The 8,712-nt window shown below is 37.3% G+C and overlaps 1 pseudogene; it reads right to left on the reverse strand.

Annotated features, from left to right (window-relative positions):
- Positions 1-261: 261 nt before the first annotated feature.
- Positions 262-763, reverse strand: LOC112630200 (annotated as a pseudogene).
- Positions 764-8,712: the final 7,949 nt, after the last annotated feature.

The raw sequence follows: 8,712 nt of genomic DNA on the forward strand, positions 1-8,712 counted from the left end.
ATTTTCCTTAAATATGGTTTTCAGAAGAACAAGTTCCCTCAATAATATAACAATGAGGACAGTGCACAAAAAGAAAAACTCAAAATGAAACTCTACATGAAAATTTGTCTAAAGAAACAAATCTTTCAAAATATTATGAAATAAATCCAGTTACAAATACACTTATTCATCTGTGAATAGGTTCTGGTATAATAACTGAAAATGGCTGACTGTTTACAAGATACACAAACAGGAACAGTGCACCTACCCCTGTAATGGCCCTCAGAAGCCCAAAATGTTCCATGTGCTGTAGGCCAGAACATACAACAATCAATCTTCATCTTTTTCCTTCTGAAAAGCTGTCCCATAGTTAGGCTGGACTATGGGACTGTCTTGTTCACAAACAGGAAGATCTCCTTTTCAGAAGGAAGCTGAATCCTTTTCCTGATGATTCATATTAACTGAGCTACAGTGGCATCAACTGGACCCAACTTCCTCTGGTTGTCAGTGTTAACGACCTGAGAGCCCGAGACCTTTTCCACAATTACCAGAACCTGGTCGGGATATATTGCTCAGATCTTTGAGGATTCTATGCATCTATGTTCCAGTGAGTGTTCTTCCTTGAACATATACTTGATGATGGCAGTGAGTAGGAGGTGGAGCTGGCTCTTGGAGCTGTGGATCTCAGTGCACCAACCACACCATCCTCTGACTTATTTAGCCTGCTAGCCATGCTGTTACAGCTTGGGTTGAACATTGCAGTCCACGATGCTTCTTGTGTCATCACGGTGCTCTTTGCCTGAAATGCTGGTAGAATGGAGATGTGTTCTACAATGGATGTCCTACGTCTCTGTTGTTGCTTTGAGCCCTTGCTCTCAATTTATCAGTATTTTGGTGTTCCACAGAGTTAGAGTGAGATCCTTTTGATATTTTCTTCTAATGAGCTTTTCCTTTGTTGATATCACAAATGATCAGTTATTTCAATCCACTCGTGTGTCTACCAGAATGCATAAAATCCTTCCCCAATTTCAAAGGCTAGTATATGTTTTTACTTCTTTTGTTTATACTTCTTTGTTTCTTATATGAGATTTTGAAGGTTAGTGAAGATAGGGAGGAGTTATATTTACAGTGTCAGTGTGATATGTTAAAGCAGATATCACATGACATATTCTTCATGAACCCAGTCTGCTTCCCAGCAACCACATGGGCTTATTTTATGGAGGCTCATAGATACCTCTTAACAAAATCATCCAGAATAATTATTATGTGTTGAATTGTGTCCCTTCAAAAGATCGTTGAAGTCCTAACCCCTGGAAATTGTGAATGGGACCTTATTTGGAAATAGGGCTCTTAAAGCTGTAATCATTACAGAATCTATAAAGAATTTAAACAACTTTACAGGCAAAAAACAACTCCACTGAAGAGTGGGCAAAGGATATGAACAGCTAATTTTCAAAAGAAGACTTACATGCAGCCAACAAGCATATGAAAAAATACTCAACAATACTAATCATTAAGTAAATGCAAATCAAAACCATGATGAGATACCATCTGACACCAGTCAGAATGGCTATTATTTAAAAAACAAAACAAAACAAAAAAAACACAGAGGCTGGCGAGGTTGCAGAGAAAAGGGAATGCTTATACACTACTGGTGGCAATGTAAATTAGTTCAGCCATTGTGGAAAGCAGTTTGATGATTCCTCAAAGACCTTAAAACAGAATTACCATTCAATCTGGTAATCCCATTACTGGGTATATTTTCAAAGCAATATAAATTGTTCTACCATAAAGACGTGAATAATCTATTAATTGCAACACTATTCACAATAGCAAAGACATGGAATCAACTTAAATGTCCATCAGTGGTAGACTGGACAAAGAAAATGTGACACATATACACCATGGAATACTATATAGTCATTAAAAAAGAATGAGATCATGTCCTCTGCAGCAACATGGATGGAGCTGGAGGCCATATCCTAAGCAAACACAGGAACAGAAAACCAAATACTATATGTTCTTACTTATAAGTGGGAGCTAAATAATGAGAACACGTGGATGCTAAGAAGGGAAAAACAGACTCTGAGGCCTACTTGAGGGTAGAGGGTGGGAGAAGGGAGAGGATCAGAAAAAGTAACTATTGTGTACTAGGCTTAGTACCTGAGTGATGAAATAATCTGTGTAACAAACCCCCATGACACGAGTTTACCTACATAACAAATCTGCCCATGTACCCCTGAACCTAAAATAAAAGTTAAATAAATACGGATGTAATCAAATGAAGATGAGGCCATTCTGGATTAGGGTCATACCGGATTATGTAGATCCTAATCCTGTGGCTTGTATTTTTATACAAGGGAAATTTGGACACAGAGTCACAGAGGGAAAAAGCCATGTGATGATAGAGGCAGAGATTGGACTGATGTGTCTATAAGCCAAGGAACACAAAGAGTCGTCAAAAGCCACCAGAGCCTAGGAAAAGGAAAGGAAGGTGTATTAGTTTGTTTTCACGCTGCTGATAAAGATGTACACAAGACTGGGCAATTTACAAAGAAAAGAGGTTTAATAGAGAACTCACAGTTCCACGTGGCTGAAGAAGCCTCATAATCATGGCGGAAGGCAAGGAGGAGCAAGTCATATCTTACGTGGATGGTGGCAGGATAAGAGAGCTTGTGCAGGACAACTCCCATTTTTTAAAACCATCATATCTCGTGAGACCCATTCACTATCAGAAGAACAGCACGGGAAAGACCCACCCTCATAATTCAATCGTTTTCCACCGGATCCCTCCCACAACACATGGAATTATGGGAGCTACAAGATGAGATTTGGGTGAGGACACAGAGCCAAACCATATCAGAAGGATAGTTCCCTGCAGCCCTCAGAGAAAGCATGGCCCTGCCAGCACCTTGATTTTGGACGTTTAGCTCCCAGAATGGTGAGAGAATATTCTGTTGTTTGAAGCCACCAAGTTCATGGAACTTTGCTATAGCAGCCTTAGGAAATGAATATGGTAGTCATTTGATAATTTGAAGAATTCAGGTCCTCCTTAAAAAAAAAATTGGTAAGGAATATTTTATTGCCCACCATTCTGCAAAACCTCTTTCTTCATGATTCTGCGATGATCATTAATTTTGTAAGAAGGTCTGACAAATTTCATAATTTTTCCTTCTAGTTCCTGTTGTGCAGGAGTATGAGAGAAAAAAGCAGCTTCTGAGCCTGGTGTAAATTTTACCTGGGGCAGTTGTTGAGTAAATGTGTTATTTTTTAAAAAGGTGATTTAAACAGGGATTTATGAACATGTACTCTCCTTTCCACATATAAGATGTGCATTCAGTGGGTCCAAAGGGCAGACTGAACATGTGCTCAAGCCTCATTCTCCCTCTCTTGGTCCCCAGATATAACATACAGTTCTAGAAAATACCCAAGAGGTCTAGAAATTATTAGGAAATCCTGAAGAAAGAGATAAAGAAAATCAGTGGTCTAGAAATTATTAGGAAATCCTGAAGGAAGAGAAACCTAGAGCCAAAAGCATAGCTCCAAATACATTTCAGGTGGAAGAGGACTCATAGTTACCCCAAGCTGGGAGGTGGTAAATAAGATTGTTAGGTAGGGGCCCTGAAGTGCATATCAGGTGTTTGACTAGAGACCTATAGCAGTTCCAATCTGAAGTTTTCACCCTCTTTCAACAATCAGTTAGGCCAAGCAGTGACCACTGCCATCTTTGGAGTCAGAGTTCAGTAAACAAATACAGCACTTATAGAAAGGCTCTGCGAGAGACTCTCCAGTCATGATGGTCCCATGGTCAAGAATCACCAAAACTTGGGGAAATCTAATTTAATGAGGAATAGTAATACAATGAAAACTCCCAAACAAAACCAAAGCAAATACAGAGATACCATGAAATGACTAGAAATGACAAATTAAGACTTTTAACAAAAGTTTATAACTAGTAAAGATATGGAGCAATATTATATCTATAGAAAAGAAACAGATGTAGAGATAGGAAATTCAAAATCTGCCCCTTGAAGAATGCATCTGATGCTCTGAGTAGCAGAATAAACATAAAAAGAGTTGTAAATGGAGTTGAGCCATTTTCTTTATTCAGGAGAAGAGAACAATGTGATTGAAAATGCAGAAGAAAACCAACATCCGACTGTTCTAAATAAACTTGTTAGAATTCCAGAAGAACATAAAGAGCATGGATGGAACAAAATATTCAAAGAAACGTTAAAAATTATTTTACAGTGCTGAGAAAAATAAATAGATTATAAAATTGAAAGTAATGATTGGATGCCAAACAAGATGAATGAAAAGAAGACCCACATCTAGGCCAAAATGTAGAAACAACTCAAATATCCATAAACAGATGAATGGATAAACAAAATATATTTATGTACACTCAAATAGTATTTCTCCATTAAAATGAATGAAGTACTGATGCATTCTACATTGTGGATAAACCTTCCAAGCCTTATGATAAGTGAAAGAAGCCAGTCACAAAAGGCCATACATATTATATGATTCCATGTACATGAAATATCTAAAATAGGTAAATTTATAGACACAGAAAGAAAATTGGTAGTTTTCAGGTATGGCACGTGGAAGGAATGGGGACAGACTTTTTAATGGGTAAGGAGGTTTCTTTTAGGATGTTGAAATGTTTTAAAACTAGATGGAGGGTCTGGTTGCACAATATAGTATGCTAAATACCACTGAACTGTACATTTTTTAAAGATTAATTTTATGTGAATTTCACCTTAACTTTAAAAAAAGAAAAAGCAACAGGGGAAGAGAGGCGAATACTTTGTCTCGTCTCTGAGAGATACATGGGAATGCTTATGGAACTGTTCCTGGAGAGTAAAAACAAAACAAACCCACACCTTGATATATTGTAAGTGGAACTTTAGAACGTCAGATGTGAAGAGAAAATTCTAGAAGTTTCTGGAGAGAAAAGCAGATAACTTACAAAGGAGCAAGAATGATTGATAACCAGGCCAGGTGCAGTGGCTCACACATGTAATCCCAGAACTTTGAGAGTCTGAGGTGGCCAGATCATTTGAGGCCAGGGTTTTGAGACCAGCCTGGCCAACAGGGCAAAACCCTATCTCTACTGAAAATACAAACATTAGCCAAACATGGTGGTACAGGACTGTAATCCCAGCTACTTGGGAGGCTGAGGCATGAAAATCTCTTGAACCCAGGAGGCTGAGGTTGCAGTGAGCCAAGGTCGCACCACTGCACTTCAGCCTGGGAGACAGAGTGATAATCTGTCTGAAAAAATAAAAAGAAGAAAGAAAAACTGATTATATACTCTTCATTAAAAACACTGAGTTCAAGAAAACATTTAATATCTTCAAAGTGTTGAGAAAAAAAATTCCGAGCCTTAAATTTTATGTGTAGACCAACTATCATTCATGTGAATGGCAGAATAAAGGTAGATGTAGACATTCCTGGACTTAGGACATTTATCACCCATAACCCTATCTGAAAAGCTTATTAAAGTTATATGTCACCAAAATATTTAAAAATCTTCCATGTATTTTATCAGGAGCATGATAAGCAAAGAAACTGATAAAACTTTTTAATAAGAATAATAAATAGTCTTTGGTTTCAGCACCAACAGGTAAAGTATGGAAATCGTCACTCCTGTCCTTAGAACAAAAACAGCTGGACAAACTAAAAATCAACACATGTTTGGTTCCACCAGAGAACCTGGGTCTCATGGCAAACCACCCCAAATCTGGAGAGACAGGTGCATCCAGAGAGATCGAGCTGAGATCTGTTCACCTGGAAAAGAAGCTGCTGGAGTCATAGACTGGTGGAACACTTACATGGTAATTTTGATAAGTTATTGAAGGCTGACTGTGAACCAGCATGAATAAGAAACTACTAGGGACCCCAGTCTTCGGGATTTCCTAAAAGTTTGTGGGTTTTGGTTCCAGGAATATTATCAGATTCTCATCATGAAGATCTGGGAAAGATCCCCTTAGGGTTCTGGTGGTGGAGACAGGGGTAGGGGAGAGTAAGTATTGAGAAATGTGTCCAACTCCTCTCTGTAACAAAGACATAGTCTCCCTGTGAAAGTCTTCAGCAGAGAGCAATTATGAAATCTGATCACAGCCGGAAATAGGGAATTCTTCCTACTCTAGTCCCTTCCAATCCTCTTGTTTCACCTAAGAGGGGAAAGACATTATCAACAGGAGTTAAGGCTTCAAGGAAATAGACTAGGAATGAGGTAGCTAGGGAAAGGAGTAGAAGACGAGAGAAAAAGTGGCATCACTGGCGAAACATCTGTGAAGGTCACTGCCCTGAGTCACAGACTGACTAAAAATCCAAGATCTAATTGAAAGATTATAGAAGGCTCCTTCTTCACCACACCTTACCATCACACTGACAAGTATAATAACAGTGAATTACAGCTGGAAAAGCTGCATGACACAGACTCTCTTAGGACTGCATTAAAAAAACCCCAAGTCAACAGGGGAGCCAACAACAGAAACTCTAGAGGAATTAGAAACCTCTGACACCTATAGCTACAACAAATATTAAACATAATCTAACTCCTCGCCAGATTAACATAAATCCTCACACTGCAGGCCATTTTGCTCAGTTTTTATTACCCAGTACAATATGTCTGGCTTTCAACAGAAAATTATAAGGCATGCCAAAAGGCAAAAACAAAATAAAACAAAACCAACAAACCAACACACAAAAACATTCTGAAGAGACAAAGCAGTCATTAGAATGCGACTCAGATATGACACAGATATAGAATTACTAGGCAAACGATTTAAAATAACTATAATTAATGTGTTAAAGGCACTAATGGAAAAAGAAGATATCAGACAAGAACAGATGAGTAATGTAAGCAGATATTCTAAGAAAGAATCAAATGTAAATGCTAGAAATCAAAAGCAAAGCAACAGAAATGATGAATGCCTCTGATGCGTTCATTAGTAGAGTGGACATAGCTGAGAACAGGATCAGTGAACTGGAACATAAATAATAGAAATTTTCTAAACAGAAATGCAAAGAGAATAAATAATGAACCAAACAGATGAGAATATCCAAATAAAAGGTGTAACACCTATAGTTGGAATACCAGAAAGAAAGAATGGAGCAGAAGAAATATTTGCAACAACCATGCTCAAGTGCTTTCCAAAATTAATGTTACACACCAAATCACGGATTGAGTAAGCTTAGAGAACACCAAGCAGGATTTTAAAGACAAAACGCACACACACACACAAACACACACAGACACTCATCTGCCTGTAACTTACTCAAACTGCAGAATACCAAAGACAAAACCTTGAAAGAACAAATAAAATTATAGTCTTGGAAAGTTTAAGATTGTATCAATGTGTTAGTAGCATATGGTGAAAGGAAGAAGGCAGGTAAAAATTTGTGTGTGTGTGTGTGTGTGTGGGAAGGCTGTATATACAGATTAGCTGTAGATAGTAATAAATGTCATATTTAGGTTGGGTATCCCTTATCCAACATGCTTGAGATGAGAAATGTTTTAGATTTCAGATTTTGAAATATTTTATTGTCATACTTACCAGTTTAACATCCCAAATCCAAAAATCTGAAATGTTTCAATGAGCATTTCCTTTGATCATCAGGTTGGTTCTCAAAAAGTTTTGGATTTTGGAGCATTTCAAATTTTGGATTTGGGGATTTGGGATGCTCAACCTGTGCTACATATATAGATACTGTGGAACTGTAACAGTAACAACTTGGGGGTTTGAAATAGGGTATGTAATTTCCAAATAACTAGCGGAAAAGAGATAGATAAAAAATGAAGTCTTATCAACCAGCTGTATTACATCTCTACCGAGGAATCTGAGGTCATTACAAAGAACAAGATAGATTGTATGGTCACTGAGCTCAAAATATTTTATCTAATATTATCCAATAAAAACTACATATTTTCATACATATGTATATGCATATAAATATATTTTAAAAGCTGAGAAGAATATACCTTTAGGAAGAGAAAGGAAATAGAAATGGTAAAGGGAAAAAGACATAATTTTTACTTACATTGTTTGAATATATGTAAACATTTATGTATAGATGATATAATTAGGAAAGTGATTTCTAAAAACTACAAGCCTGTAAATAGGTTCTGTCTTAATGCTGAAGAAAGGAAGATGGACCTGAATTTTCCATTCTTCACTGTAAATGGGAGGACCAAGTTAACATAGAGTAATATGTAAAATTACAAATTATTTCTCTCCACAAAACCTTAAAATGTCATGTGAGAGGATAGAGCTTCAAAGGGAAATAATTTGTTCCTGGAACACAATTTTTCATTTAAACACCATCTTCATTTTGAAGAGAAAACAAATGGGTGCAATATGATCCTGCTGGCCTTAGGCCTACTCCTGTACCACAAGTGCCATATGAAACCATGAAAGGAACCACATCAAGGCAGATGAGACCACTGAGAACTTCAAGGAAATCATGTCAGCCACATATGATTTATCTGTGGACCTTTGTTGGGCAAAGCAAGCTGAGAGGCCCAGAGCTAATGGGAAAAGTCATCAAGTTAAAAGTCATCCTTGGAAAGAACACGAAGGAGCAGGAATCTAAAAAGTTTGGAAATGCTGTCAATTCCATAGACTTAGTACTCTTTCATTTAGGGAATTAGAGAGAAAAAAAAACAAAAAACAAAAAACACCATAATGCTGTTCATTGTACTCAAAGGCAGTATTATTCTGA

This window comes from Theropithecus gelada, chromosome 8 (genome assembly GCF_003255815.1).
Source record: "Theropithecus gelada isolate Dixy chromosome 8, Tgel_1.0, whole genome shotgun sequence".
NCBI classification, from domain to species: domain Eukaryota; kingdom Metazoa; phylum Chordata; class Mammalia; order Primates; family Cercopithecidae; genus Theropithecus; species Theropithecus gelada.